At 46.2% G+C, this 15,258-nt stretch overlaps 1 long non-coding RNA gene across 2 annotated transcripts; it reads left to right on the top strand.

The window, feature by feature from the left end:
* Nucleotides 1-2,182: 2,182 nt before the first annotated feature.
* Nucleotides 2,183-14,597, top strand: LOC136388985 (uncharacterized). 2 transcript variants are annotated; one of them, XR_010748229.1, is made up of 4 exons: nucleotides 2,183-2,407; nucleotides 4,736-4,819; nucleotides 5,680-5,822; nucleotides 14,565-14,597. It is a non-coding gene; the product is annotated as an uncharacterized lncRNA (long non-coding RNA). The 2 variants fall into 2 exon arrangements; XR_010748228.1 differs by lacking the exon at nucleotides 14,565-14,597 and adding an exon at nucleotides 10,541-10,699.
* Nucleotides 14,598-15,258: the final 661 nt, after the last annotated feature.

Raw genomic sequence — 15,258 nt, 5'->3', positions numbered from 1 at the left:
CATCCACTGGGGGTTGGGTGCTGGCACTCTGGTAGCCAAGAGAGACGAGAGGGGTAAGAAGCTCACAATCTCCTCGGGAAGGCTATACATATATTCCAACCCAGGACTGTGGCCTAGTTATAGCCATGGAGCTTGGGGAACAGAGAATTGAGACAGCTGACCCTACTTGGAGGCTCAGCGGGGTTTCTGGATGCACCTCTGCCTGAACAGCCTGGAGAGATTACTAAAGTTGGGCAGCTGATGGAGGAGCCAGTGAGGAGAGCAGTATGGTCCAATACGAGGATCCAATGGGCAGGGGGCGCAGTGCAGCATCGGATATGTGGGAAGAACCACGCACAGGCCAGTGTGACTAGAGCCTAAGATGTGAGGGAGAGAGTAGTAGGAAGTACGATCAAGGAGATGGCAGGGGCCAGATTCTAGAGCAGGGGTCCCCAAACTTTTTACACAGGGGGCCAGCTCACTGTCCCTCAGACTGTTGGAGGGCCGGACTATAAAAAAACTATGAACAAATCCCTATGCACACTGCACATATCTTATTTTAAAGTAAAAAAAAAAAAAACAAGAACAAATACAATATTTAAAATAAAGAACAAGTAAATTTAAATCAACAAACTGACCAGTATTTCAATGGGAACTATGGGCCTGCTTTTGGCTAATGAGATGGTCAATGTCCGGTTCCATATTTGTCATTGCTAGCCGTAACAAGTGATATGATGCACTTCTGGAGCCGTGATGCATGCATCCCATGTCACCGGAAGTAGTACTGTACGTGAGTGATGCTGCGCTTTGCGTTGCCGCCACATACAGTAGTCCAGTGACCACCAATGAAACAGGTGCCCCTTCAGGAAGTGCGGCAGGGGGCGGATAAATGGCCTCAGGGGGCCGCAGGTTGGGGACCCCTGTTCTAGAGGGACATGTAAGCCATGATAAGTGACTCAGACATTTCCTGTGAGTTTTTAAACTGTGTTTGTGGGAGTACAGGTGTCTCGACATAAGGAGCAAGGCTGAGCAAGTATGACACTTATCAGAGCAGCTTGGCTCTTACCTCTTGTATACATTGGGATTGTTTGAAAAAGAAATTTTTTAAATCTTAAAAGAATCAACAACTACTATTGCTTTAACTAATAAAGAGCCCTCTAGAGTTCGAAGCAGGGAATGGTATGGTGGTCATGTGGGGTCTGAAATTGAGGGGCACAGCACTGGAGGCAGCAACAGAGGTGAGGAGACTAATGCCATCATCCAAGAAAGAGAACCAGGAAGGAGATGGGAGATTGGAGAAGGGATTAGGAGGCGGAGCTGATGGGACTTGCTGAGCGAGGGAGGAGGGAGTGTCTGGACTGAATTCTGGTTTATGGCTCAGGCCACTGAGAAAGGGAACAAGGTGGAAGGAGCTCATTTGAGCAGGTGAGGCTCTGAGCATGCTGACATGGGAACTCTAATATGCCAGGGGGACATCCCAGTGGAGCTGTTCAGGTGGCTGTTTGATTGAGTCGATTCGCACTGAATACAGCATAGATACATGCCAGCAGATGTATAATTTTTATTTTCAAATTTACAAGTAAAGTCTTCAAGATTCCCTACAAGCTCTCTTTTTCAATCAGATATCCTTATTCTTATCAAAAGTGTCATGGGCTCAGAATAGGCTCATCTGTTCTGCCCACAAAGGCTCTATCTACTCAGCCAGACCGGTTTCTTCACTGTCCCCAAGCACACATCTCTTTGAAGTTTCCAGAATAGATATGTGTCCCTTGTCTGCTGATGCCCTTCCCCCCTTCCGTCTATCTGATGTGACTCACCTCACCAGACCCCAGTTCTCATTCCACCAATTCCATGAAACCTTCGAGGCTCTACTCCCCCAAGGAGGCAATTTACGTTAGTTTGTTTGAAGAAAGTGTCTGTGAGTTTTCAATGAAAAAAAAAAATATTAGTTAGAGCACCCTCTTCTCCAGATTCCTTTTGCCTGGACTCATCATCTGGGCAGCCCAGTCCTGGGGTATGGGGCACCGTTACCTTGTCTTTATGGAAACAGAGCACTGACTCAGGAAGCCCCACCCCCAACACAGTGCTGGGTGTTGTCAGTGAGCCAGGACACATTGTTCTAGGTCAAGGACATCTAGTTCACCAACAGGTCCTGGACTCAAATGGCCCTTCTGTCTGTACAGAGGCATTAGGGTCCGTTTCTAACCTATTTGGTGCTTCTTTGCCACATCTCAGGATAGTTGGGTTTCCGTTGTTCATGTGTGCACAGCTTGCTCTCTGCCTGCCTTATTTTTAGTCTATCCCTCCTCCCAGATGGATGCTAAGTCTCCAGCTTCAGGCAAATGCTTAGCAACAGAGCCCAGGAGCCTAGGGTCTCCTTCCAAAGCTCGGAGCAGCACGCTGTGTTCCAGGGAGGACTGCCTCTGCGGTGAGTAGTAATAGCTCTGTTCCATGAGGAGCAAGCGTTGAGGGTCACTCTCAGCTCCACAAGAGTGGCTGGTGGCTCTTCTCCCCTCCCACTCTCTCTTCCTGTTTCCTCCCTCCACTTTCAGGTGGTTAGGTGGTCTCCCAAGGGCTCCAGCGTAGATGACTGCCTCTTCGGGGGCAGTCAGATGATCAGCTCATTTTTTTTTTCTGTATGTTGACTTGCATCAGATCAATAGGTATTTTTTTCCACCCCTCCCAAATATAAAAAGGTTTATATAGCCCACATGGTACACTTGTAAAATACATAGGAAGCCTGATAAATTATACACTATTTATTAAAGTACTAAAATGAGACCCTTTGCTTAATTAAAGTAGCTATATGCTGCAGTACAAATCATTCTCATTCATTTAAATTCAAAAATGTGTCTTTATATATACTTATATAAAGAACATCTAGCATCAGTCAGGATGCATGCAATCAGATCACACAATTTTGAGAGCATAATTGCACTAAAAGTAGGTTTTGACATCCCACCCTAAAGAACACAGACACATACATCCCTCCAGCATCCATTTGTCTAACTAGTAAGTGTCAAGTTCCCATGCTGCCAGACACCTTCCAGGTGTGGGGGGACACATAGGCCAGTGTGTGAGACAGAGGAGCAAACCAGCAGGTGGTATAGTTTGGTGAGTGGGGTAAGCCACACTGGAGCTGGTCTACACGACTCCTTGGGCCAGGAGGTTCTCTGGGCTGTATTCTGAAGCATGAGTAGGTCCGGGCAGTGTTTTAAGCAATTCCCTTATCCATTAGTTTGTGTGATTTCTCCTTAGTGATGAGCAGATCAAAAATCTGGGATTATCTGTTCACTCACTTTTCCATGATTATTTTCTGTGTCCTCCTCACCCCTGCAACTAGAAAGTAAGCTTTCATGGTTTTACTGCAGCACATTGCACAGAGATGAGCATACATGGAATTCAAAAATAATTCCTCCCATGAATAAATGAATACAGACAAAACGAAGTTGAGAGGGCACAGGACATGTTCTGTTAAGGTGAAAAGCCACTATGGTGCACTACCTGGTATTTCACAGCCCCCTTTCTCTCATCCCTTGTCTACACTCTGTCCATCCACCCCCACACACCCACCTCACCACCCTTTCCCACAGGAACAATCATTCCCACTGGCTAGGGAAAACAAACACATTTGCGTCTGGAACAACAGCAGCTATGTTTCTCCATGACCTTGGGGTTAATGGCCAGTGACTCCCAGTACCATCTGCAGTGAATCGTGAAAAAGCAAACTCAGCCGTGACCACCTGACAGCCTCACTGTCACCGGGAGTGATGACAGAGGTCTCTTCACACACTTGCTGTTGGGCAGCCCTGTCCAAGGCGGGAAACACACTGAGGCCAGACTTAGAAAAACCTGGGTTCCAAAACAACCCATCCCATCTTGGGCAATGTACTTAATCTCTAAGCCCTTTTCCATCTTGAAGATGGAGATAGATAGAAATACTTCATGAAACTTTTAGGAGTAAAGTTAGTCTATGTATGTCTGGCATAAGTGTGACTATTATTACTGGGTGATACCAAAGACTCTTACTTGTCATCAGTCTCCCTTGCCTTGCCACCAACATGTACACATGAGCAATTTTATTTCCATGAATTCATTTAATCCTTACAACTATGCCATGAGACAGCTACTCTTACCATTATCTACACTTAACTGATGATGCACCTGAGTCTTAAAGCACTGAGGAATTTTCTCAAAGCCACACGTTTGCAGAGCTGGAATTCAAACCCAAGTACATCAGGCTGCAGGACCCTCCTCCTCAATCACCATGTTGTACTAACTCCCCAGGGAGTTGTGCCGGCTGCCTCCACCCTCAGTTTCTGTGTAGTCCAGGAGAGGTAGAGGAGTGGGCAGAAGACAGATGTGCACAACCAGGAGGCCTTACAGCAGGGTCCAAAGTGTAACGCCAAGGGGAAGAGGGTTGGTGTGCCAGGCCTGCTGAGTGCTCCATCATCTGCTGTGTCGGGCGCTAACACTTCCCACGGGTGGAAAAGAAGATGGCAAAACCTTGTCCACATTGGCCTAAAAGGTCAGCTAGATCTTGACCTTTTTATCAAGCTGGACAATCCCCGGATCCTTATCATGACAGATGGAAGGGAAAGGAGGGCATTTTTTTGTCTGTTTATCCTACACTTAATTTACATATGCAGAAAAAGCTCTTGAAATGTTTATGAAATTTATTAAATGGACAGTGGCAGATTATATTTCCCCCCAAACGGCCATGACAGTATTATCCATCCCTCATGTTTTTTTTCAGAACCTCGGTACACACATCCCCCATCAAGAAGTGGAGTGTCTGCTGCCTCCCCTTGAACTTGGCTGGGCCATCGGTTTTATCCAGGTAGAATAATTGCAGAGCTCCTGTGTTTATGAGACTCTTGTATATATATGGGAGTATTTATAACCCCTCTGACAGAGCAGAGAACCCCTGCTGGGAGGAGGAAAACCTAAGGCTGGTTTTGGGAGGGCTTTGACTGTCATCCTTTAGTTATGAAATTATCACCTTGTCACACATATCTCCAAGATAACAACTGTACTACTATTTATATAGTGATTTCCTAAAAATCAAACTTAAAACTACTTCCTTTTTAAAACACTTAGTCTTGGTTAAGAAATAATAAATACTATAATCATCACAGGTTTTATATCCTATTTACATTTAGTGATCCAGAACAAATACAGAACTACTTTTTAAAATTTTTGTCCATGAACCCCTAATGTGATGTCGTGTGCACCCCAGGGGTCTAGACCTCATTTCTGAGTCAGTGTACCTGGCTTTGTGGAGCCACCATACACTCTGAACAACGAGGAGATCAAAGAGACATTTTTAGGAAAACTGCCCTGTTTCCTTCACAGATATCAGCACATAACATCCCCAAAACTTGCTGGTGAAGGGCTTTGTGTGAGATGGGTGTCACCCGCGTGGTCTGCACTCCTGGGGACATGTGGGCCTGGAGCTGGGATGGCGATCTCCTAAGAGGCACAGGAAGCTGTGCTGCACCTTCCCGGGTGGAAATTTACCTCCATGGTAAATAATTGAAAACCTGACAGTTATATTATGGATATATTACATTTGTTTAGCAAAAATTACAGGAATGTTTAATTTAAAAAAAAACATAAAAGATCTAAAAAGTTTTGCTTTCCTGTGCGCAGTTTTGGCCCATGCCCAGAGCAACAGAGTTCACTATCCCCTTCTTTCAGCTCGTGGTTCTCAACCCTGGCCGCACGTCAGGGTCACCTGAGGAAATCTGAAACATCACCAAGATCCAGGCTCTACCCTAGAGCACGTACAGACACACCTCTGAGGATGGGCCCCCAAATCAGTATCCTTAAAGGCTTCCTAGGTGATTTGAAAGGATGGTCAGGATGAGAAGCACTATTTCAGGGGTCCTTTGGTGGGAAAGTGCAAGACACCCCAAGAGAGAACAACAGGGGACTGGAGACGGGAGACAGATGAGGAGTCTGTTTGATAATCTTAGAAAGAAGCCACACATGTTCATTGTCTCTGGCCAAATCTCTGAAGTTTTGCCTGGCCTACCTGGGCCTGACTCACGCGCAGACAGCAGCAAATGCCCATGGACTGTACGTGCACCCAGGACAGCCGGGCCTCATTTGTCAAGCATCTGGAACTGACCTGCAAGACCACATCAGTTCACAATGCTTCTGGGGGACAAAGCCACAAGACCAAGAAATGGAGTCTGATTTGACTTAGGCTTGCATGAGATTAGGTCAATTTCTGACAAAACAGACCCACCAAACATGGGGTTTTGAGTCTATCTGTCCCTGGTCCAGTCACAGAGAAGGACATGTACACATTCATATGCAGTGTCCTCTGCATTCACTCTACAGACACACAGCCTCCCACTCACACATACTGGCCAAGTGAAACGAAACAGTCCTCGAACTCAGCACCTCACATGACCTGAGGGATCTGTGAGGCTTCTGTGACTCCTACCTCTGGTCCCACTTCCTTGGAGCCTAGAGGCCAGGCCCTTCCGACTCCCAGCGAGGGGCAGGCCCTCTGTCCCAGATTGGAGGGCGCTTGGCAGGGAACAAGTACTTGTAGTCCAGCGCCCAGGGCAGCTCGGTCTCCATGCTCCCTGAGCCCCCAAACAAGAGGCCACTCAGAAACCGCAGCTCGGGAACAAGGCAGCATTGTCCCCTGGGCCTGGGCTTTTCCCGGGGCTTGGGTGAGAAAAAGAGAGATGAGAAGACTCTCTGGGCCACAGAGGTCTGGACAGAAGCTGGCACCTGGGGAAAGCAATTTCCCAAGCAGCGAGCCAAGTGGAGCCCTCCGACTGATGTGGAGACTTGCCCTGTTGCCCTCAGTGTCCTGAGAGCCCTTCTCCAGAGCCCTAGCTTCCCAGAACCCACTCTCTCATCTTTTTTTTTTCTTATTTATTTTTTTGAATTATTTTTATTTATTTATTCATTTTAGAGAAGAGAGACGGAGAGAGAAACAGAGACAGAGACAGAGAGAGAAGAGGGGAGGAGCAGCAAGCATCAACTCCCATACGTGCCTTGACTGGGCAAGCCCAGGGTTTTGAACCGGCGACCTCAGTGTTCTAGGTCGACACTTTATCCACTGTGCCACCACAGGTCAAGAACCCACTCTCCATGTGGCCCTGACCCGACCCTATCCTCCCCTTCACAACACTGACAACAAGCTGGGCGCGAATACTGAGGAAGCAGAGAGGAGACCTGAGGGCAGAAGCTCCTGGGCCCCTGCCCTGGGTACCAGCTTCACAGCCCCAGGGATCACTGTCCAGAAAGGAGAGGCCTGGCCTGCTTGGCCCTGAGGACCAGATGTTGGCCTGAAATGTAGACGAGGACTTCTTACCCTGAAATCTGGCCCCGCACTCTCAGAATCAGTAGCAGTTGGTAGCGAGGAGTCTCTGTGAGCATCAGTAATTATGAGGGGGCCTCACCCTACTCTGCTCTCCTGCCTACATTTCCCATTGAACACACAAAATCCATGTTCTTCCATCAAACTTAATTATGCATGGCCGTACGTGTCGCCCATGCAACACTCATTATCCACATTTTAGTGGACACCTTTTATTTATTCATTCATTCATTCATTCATTCATTCATTTATTTTGGCTGTTCAACCCTCTTTATTTTTTCTGGAAGCAATCCACACCCACCCCATACCAGTTATGGTGCTTTTGGCTGCAAGTTAGGAAGAAAAAAAATTGAACTGGCTTAAAAAACAAGAGAAGTGTTGACCTGCAGGCCCCAGAAGGGCAGGCCTCAGGGGTGGATTGGTCCAGAAACTTCTATCCATTTGTGTCTCTTCCGTGTCCTCACATGTGCCCTCCTCTATGGCGGGCTGACTTCCCCTGTGGTTGCAGAATGGCAAGGGAAGCCTCAGACCTCACACATATGTCCAACACCCAGGAGAGAATTTCTTCAGATGGCACCTTGTTAAGGGCAAGAATACTTCTCATCCAAAAAACTACTTTTAGGACCTGCTAGAGGTGACCAGGACACCATACCTCTCTGGCTAGTGATGGTCTGAAGAACAGATCTCTGACTCAAAATGAGCTCATTGCAGAACTCTATTTCATTGGCCCCAATGATAAATCTGTGCATAAGCATATAACTCAAGCCAGGCCAGTCATAATCCTTCCTTAGGGATTTTCTAACTCAGGATAGGTCAGATAGCCATCTCTGTATCTGGTTATCATACTGTATGGACCTTAACCGGGGCCTGTCGACCACCAGCCACTTCCTCACAGAGAAGATGATGTCAATAATTAAACAGACTGGTCAAGGGGTGGAGAGGCAGAGTCTTGATGGAGTGTGAGTCCCAAGGCCCAGTGGTCCCTAAGATCTCTTTCTGTGCCTCTTTGGCAGTAGTTGCTTTTGTCAAACGATAAACCCTTGCAAAAGACTGCCCCTTACGTCTCACACATCTGTTGGCTGTTGTGTAAGCAATGTGTTATCCGTTCTAGAATCTGAAGGGTGTCCAGGGTCCACCCCTTTTCTATGTGCAGGTATTTCTCTCTGACCAATGAGAGAGAGTCAACCAAATGGTCTCCAAACATAGCTAAGCTAGTCACATCTTTACAAAGTACAGACTCAGGGTCATTTACCACCCAGAGGCCCTTTGGAGTCTGACCAGTCTGAATCAGTGACATGACAGCAGTCAGAAAAGGAAGGAGTCAATGCAATGCACCCACAGGGCCCAGAACAGCCCACCTGCCACCTTCTGGAATGAGGGGACGTATCCCGCAGCTTGGGGCCAACCCTAGAATGCAGATGTCTGTCCACGGAGGGTCAGAAGGAGGCAGTGTGTGCAACATGCCACGTTTTCTCCTACTTTGCTGCCACTCATTCAGTCAGTAAACACTTGCAGCACCTGTGCACCTCTACTAATATTTACCTCATGTTTGTATTTCTCTGTGCCATTCTTTCTCCCTCCTTGTTTGTTTTTCCACTTTCTCCCTCCTTGTTTGTTTAGGTCTGTGCTCATCTGTGGCTCTCTTTTTGTGATGCCTTTGCCCCTCTCTGTCCCTTCCTCTCTCTTGGTAAACATCCCCCTGCAGGTAATGGTGTGGCTTCCCAATTTACTTTGTGAAATACCTGACCAAGAGCCCTAACACTCTTAAGCATGGAAGAAAAACAAACAAAACAGAAAGGACAAGGAAACATGATCTTACTCTTGGAAGTGAAATTCCTGTGAGCTGGAAACCGGTGTCATCAGACTGTAGACAGAAGGTTGCCTCTGATGCCTGGGAGTCACCTTCTCCCTTACCTGCCCTGCCTGACCAGGCATCAGACCCTGGTCATTTCTAAACTCTAAATATGTCTCACATGTGTTCTTCTTCTCCAACCCAACATCATTGCCTTTATTCAGGTCCAAGCCATTGCTTTTCCCCCATTCCTTACAGCAATGACCTCCTCACTTCTTTTCATTCACGTCCTGTCTCCACCAGACTGTCCTTTAAACAGGACAGGGTATCCTGCTGAAACACGGATCTGATCATGTTCGTGTTGAGATTCTTCAATTGTTTCCCGCCTCCTTAGAATAAAATTTAGGCTCTTCAGCGTTGAATTCCCATTCCCTTATACGCTGTCTTCTGCCTGTCACGCTCCTCTGTGCCCTTAGACTTCAGTGGTCCTGGGAGCACCTTGTCTCACCTGTACACACTGCTGTCCGTGTCATCCCCCTTTCTGACACTTTCCCCTCCACCAACCACCACTCTCATGTCCTCTGGCTCAGCTCACGTACTTATCTAGTCCTTATCTGCCCAGCACTTGGAAATTCAGTATTTATTGAGTGAATGAATACATGTTTAAAAATTCTTACTTCTTCTTTAAGATTTGGCTTTATCATCACTGTCCCTAGAAAGACCTCCTAGCTTACTTTGGCAGAGTTAGTGTCACCCATTTCACTTCCATAGTAACCTCTATGTTTCTTCTTGTCAATCTCTTCAAACTCATTTTAATGTACTTTATTTGCATCCCTTTCTCTGCTATAGACTGTGAGTTCCTTGGAGACAGGGATAGTGACTTGGTTTTCTGTGGGATCCCAAAAGCAGACAAAGAATAGGCACTGAAAAAATATTTGTTGAAATAAAACGAGACGAACCAAATTGGTGTCTCAGAATGTTCTACAATAGAACTTACCCACCCACCACCACTTTTATTCAGCTCAGATGAATGGTTTTGGAGTCGAAGTAGATATGAAACAGCAGGAGAGAGAGCATCTGACTTTCATGGGGGAAGGTTGAGCTGGCTGGTCCTTCCAAGAATACAAGGGCTCTCACTTATAATGCGTCAGCAGCAATCAGGGCTTAACGGCAGCAATTAGAGCAGGTCTTCTTGTGTCCTGTGTGCAAACTGGAGGAAATTAGCAACTACAGCAGCAGACACCAGTGCCGTCCCTCTGTTCCCTATTTAACAGAGCCCACAAGCAGCCCACTAAGGTGCATTGCATGGGCAAGGAGGAGGTGGGGGGGAGAGAACCTTCCCAGTACCCAGAAAAAAAGTAAAATAGTGCCATAAGAAAAGCCTGAACTGTAAGCTTACATGTCAATGTTTATACTCTTTCCAGGAAGGCAACAGGCACATGGAGAGACAGCAATTGCAGTTCAGTGCCAAGCGAAGATCTCAACCAGGCAAGCCAAGAAGCACAGAGCCTTTTACCAGGGAAGTCCTGAGCTCTGCTGGTGCTCAAATATATGACTTGCAAATCTTCATTCAACTGATATTAAAGGGCCTAAAGTTTAAAGAAAAGTCTGACGATGGGAGACCCAACTCTGATTCAGAGAAAAGAGCAGGTGTTGCCTGTTCTGTTTGCTCTTTAACCTCCCTTGGTTACATAACTAAGAAAGTACACACCAGCTCTGTTCAGAGAAGTTCTGTTGCCCACAAACCCTTCAGCCTTTGCTTGCCATCTTTCAGTGAGAAATGTCACATAGATGAGCCGGATCCCGAAACCAGTGAAACCCCTAGAGGGACTAGTGACATTAGGGGGATGGGAGAAGGAGACTGGAATGAGGAGACCGGGTAGCCCTCAAGAAAATCACAGCTGGGCCCTGGCTGGTTGGCTCAGTGGTAGAGTGTCAGCCTGGCGTGCAGAAGTCCGGGGTTCGATTCCGGCCAGGGCACACAGGAGAAGAGCCCATCTGCTTCTCTACCCTCCCCCTCTCCTTCCTCTCTGTCTCTCTCTTCCCCTCCCGCAGCCGAGGCTCCATTGGAGCAAAGATGGCCCGGGCGCTAGGGATGGCTCCTTGGCCTCTGCCCCAGGCGCTAGAGTGGCTCTGGTCACAACAGAGAGACGCCCCGGAGGGGCAGAGCATCGCCCCCTGGTGGGCAGAGCTTCGCCCCTGGTGGGCGTGCCGGGTGGATCCGGGTCAGGCACATGCGGGAGTCTGTCTGACTGCCTCCCTGTTTCCAGCTTCAGAAAAAATACAAAAAAAAAAAAAAAAAAAAGAAGAAAATCACGTGGCCCATAAGACATTCTCGTATTTTCTAGGGTTGCCTTAGAGTTAGGTACTGGAGGTATTTGTGTGGAGCGGTGAGTCCTTTGAAGTCAGAGCATCTTAAACCTGAACTAAGCAGCAGTGGTTTTGCTGCGGTCATTTCTTGCTCACACTTCCCATGGACCACTCTCCATGGAATTGATAATGGAGTTGTTATCTGGGGGACAATTCCTAGCTTGTTTTCCTCTATGGCGCTTGGACACGATGTTCTTACTGTTTGTTCTTACACTCTGCGGTGAACAGTTGGGCCATGCGGGGACTGGGAGCACTGGGCTCTACTTGGAGTTGCCTGAGGGGCTTGGTATCAGCAGCCTGGGGAGGTCAGACGGCTGGCACCTGGCGAAAACCTCTGCTGCAATTTGGTGGATGGAAATTTCTGCCACTAGGCTGGTCAGTCCACATGTCAACAAATCAGGAATCTCACATAATCCTTGTAAACCAACAAATTAGAAGGCAGATATTAGGTGTCATTCAAAAAAAAAAAAAAAAAAAGCACATTTCATAATATAATGAGTAATTCATCTAACTTACATGTGTTTAATGTATACAAAGCAATGAGTTTGGACATAGTATATCTACACCTGTGAAACCATCGCCACAGTCAAGGTAATACGCACATCCATCACCTTCCTAAGTTTCCCTGTGCTCCTTCAGTATCTGTTTTTGTCTCTGGCTTGTGGCATGCTTAAAATGAGATCTACCCTCTTAACAGATTTTTTAAGTGACTACACAGTATTGTTACCAGTATGTACAGTGTTGTGTTGTGTGGCTCTAGAACTGACTTGGCTTGCATAATTGAAATTTATACCTGATGAACAACTCCCCACTTCCCCCTCCCCAAATCTTGGCAACCACCATCCTAATCTCTGCCTCTGTGAGTATAAGTGTTCCACATTTCACGTGTAAGTGGAATTGGGTAGTTTTGTCCTTCTGTGGCTGGCTGTCTTCATTGTCTTCCAGGTCCATCCACAGTGTCACATATGACAAGATTTCTTTCTTTTAAAGATTGACTAGTATTCCATATGTGCATAGAGTACATTTTTTGTGTGTGTGAGACAGAGACAGAGAGACAGACAGACAGACAGGAAGGGAGAGAGATGAGAAACAGCAATTTATAGTTGCTTCACTTTAGTTGTCCTTTGATTGCTTTTCATATGTGCTCTGACCGGCGGACTCCAGCCAAGTCAGTGACCTCTTGCTCAAGCCCACAACTTTGGGCTCAAGCCAGCAACCACAGGGTCATGTCTATGATCCTACACTCAAGCTGGTGAGCCTGCACTCAAACCTGCAACTTTGGGGTTTCAAACTTGGGACCTCAGAGTCCCAGGTGGACGCTCTATCCACTGCACCACCACTGACCAGGCTACATTTTCTTTTTTTATTATTATTATTAATTTTTCATTTATTGTGTTTACATGGATTCAAGTGTCCCACTGAATGTAACTCTCTCACCCCCCACTCCTGTATCACTTTTTATACCCTCTTTACCCCCCATCCTCTAACTCCCTTCCCCCTTCCCTCTAGGATTTTCTGTTTTGATATCTCTATCTCTGTGTTATGTATATGTAGTTTCACTAATCCCTTTACCTTCTCTGATCCCATCCCCTTATCTCCCTTCTTTCTGACTGCTGTCCCTTTGGTCCCTGTGACATTTTCTTTATTCTTCATTCAATGAGGGACATTTAAGTTTGTTTCTATATCTTCGCTATACTATTGTGAATAATCAGATAAGGGGATAATATCCAAATATGTAAAGAACTATAACACCTTAATAACAAAATATTTTTAAAAACCTGATTTAAAAATGATTCTTGCATAGATATTTCTCCAAGGAAGATATACAGATGGCCAACAGAAACATGAAAAGATGTTCAACATCACTAATCATCAAGGAAATGTAAATCAAAACCATAGTAAGATATCACCTCATTAGAATGATTATTAATTAAAAAAAAATGACAACGCATCTTGGTAAGGATGTGTTGCAATTGAAACCCTTGCACAATGTTGGTGGAAATGTGAATTAGTGCAGCTGCTAATGTAAGAGGTTTCTATAAAAAAATAGTATAGAAGTACTATAGGGTCTAGCAATCCTACCTCAAAAGAATCAAAGTCAGGATCTTGAAGCGACAGCTGTACCCTTGTGGTCCTACAGCACTGGTCATGGCGCCTCTCTTACATTGCTGTAAGTAAAACCGAGGAAGATAATGCAATCTTTTTCCTCGTGCACAGTCTCAAAAATATGAATTCGTAAGGGGGAAAAGTTTGAAAGCACAAATTGTATCAGAAGATACAAAGACTGCTTTCTTTACCCAAGAAAATCTGGTTTTCATTTCTTGAGGTGTCAATGGGACTCATGAAGTACTCTAAGAGCTGTGACAAAGTTGCGCTAAGTACATGAGACCTACGGGCCCAGGTGTTTTATAAGCAGTGACCCCACGCTCATCCCAGCACCCAGCACCCAGCATGGTATTAAACGTTTATTAAAGAAACATCAGCACAAATGGCACTCCCCCTGGATGGGGCCACCTACCAATCAATTTGCCTGATGAATCTGTCTCTTGACCAGGGCAGATCTCTCAATATCAGTGATCAATATGATGATTATGGTCAGTGAAACTGACTGACACTGTTTCGTGGGTATTTGCCCTTATGACTCTGGGTTTGGTTGACTTCCACTCTGTGTAAGTGGGAAGACAGGGTTGCCTACAGAGGAGGCTGAGGACAGACTTAGGGGCCTGGCATCTAGATGAGGTTCACAGCAGTGGGTATGCACATTCATGATGAGGCCCATAGGACAAGAGAGACATGAGTTGTGACAAAGTACACTAGGGGAACCCTGGGTTCTCCAATATGGTCAAGGTTGCTATTTGTGGTAGATTGGTTGCAAAATGGCTCCAAACTATACCCTTTTCTGAGTTTATGCCTCTTGCAACATGACTTTTTAGCTGTTTCCATGAAAAAAGCAGTCTATTTCCCACCTGGAATCAGGGTTAGCTGACTTATTTGGCCATTGAATGTGGCAGGAGGGACAGTGGATCAGAGCTGAGACTCATCGTCCAGAGACCTCTATGCTTTCACTTGCTTTCTTAGAACCTGGACACCCACGTGAACAAATCCAGGATAATGGAAATCCCACTAGTCCCAGCCAAGGCCAGTCCAGATCAACCTAGGTTCAGCTAAACAGCAAACATGAGAGAGACCAGCCAAGATCACCAAAGCTGGCGACCTGACCCACAGATGACTCTCAGCACTTCAGTGAGCCCAGCTGAGACTCGAAGAACCCCACCCCTACCCCACCCCTGGCTGATACACACGTGCTTGAGCTACATAATAAACACTTAACTTGTTTAAGCAACTCAGTTTTGGGTGGTCTGTTATACAGCAGTAGCTAACTGAGACACTGTTTTTTTAAAAAATGCCAAAGTTACATAAAGGGTTGTATGAAGGCACTGGCTATACCTTCCTTAAACCCCAGCATAGCACAACTTGAAGTGAAATATCTACAGTAGCTGTTCTCAGAAGAAAAGTGAAGCTGTGTCTCTGCTGCGTTATGATCTTTATGTTTGTTGTCCCTTGACCTACATATTCTTTGAGGAATGGGAGATGACAGTTCTGCAGCGTCTCACAAATACGTCACCTCACGCCTCTACATGAACCTAGCTGGTTCTCACACACTAGGGGTGTCTGCAAAGCTGTAACAAGCATCTAGCCACATCCCGTCCTTAGGATGCCCTCCCTGACCTGGCTTATTTTATATGCCCTCCGTTTTTTTTCTGCTGTCACA

This window comes from Saccopteryx leptura, chromosome 1, assembly GCF_036850995.1.
Source record: "Saccopteryx leptura isolate mSacLep1 chromosome 1, mSacLep1_pri_phased_curated, whole genome shotgun sequence".
NCBI classification, from domain to species: Eukaryota; Metazoa; Chordata; class Mammalia; order Chiroptera; family Emballonuridae; genus Saccopteryx; species Saccopteryx leptura.
This window is presented reverse-complemented; position numbering and strand designations above follow the sequence as displayed.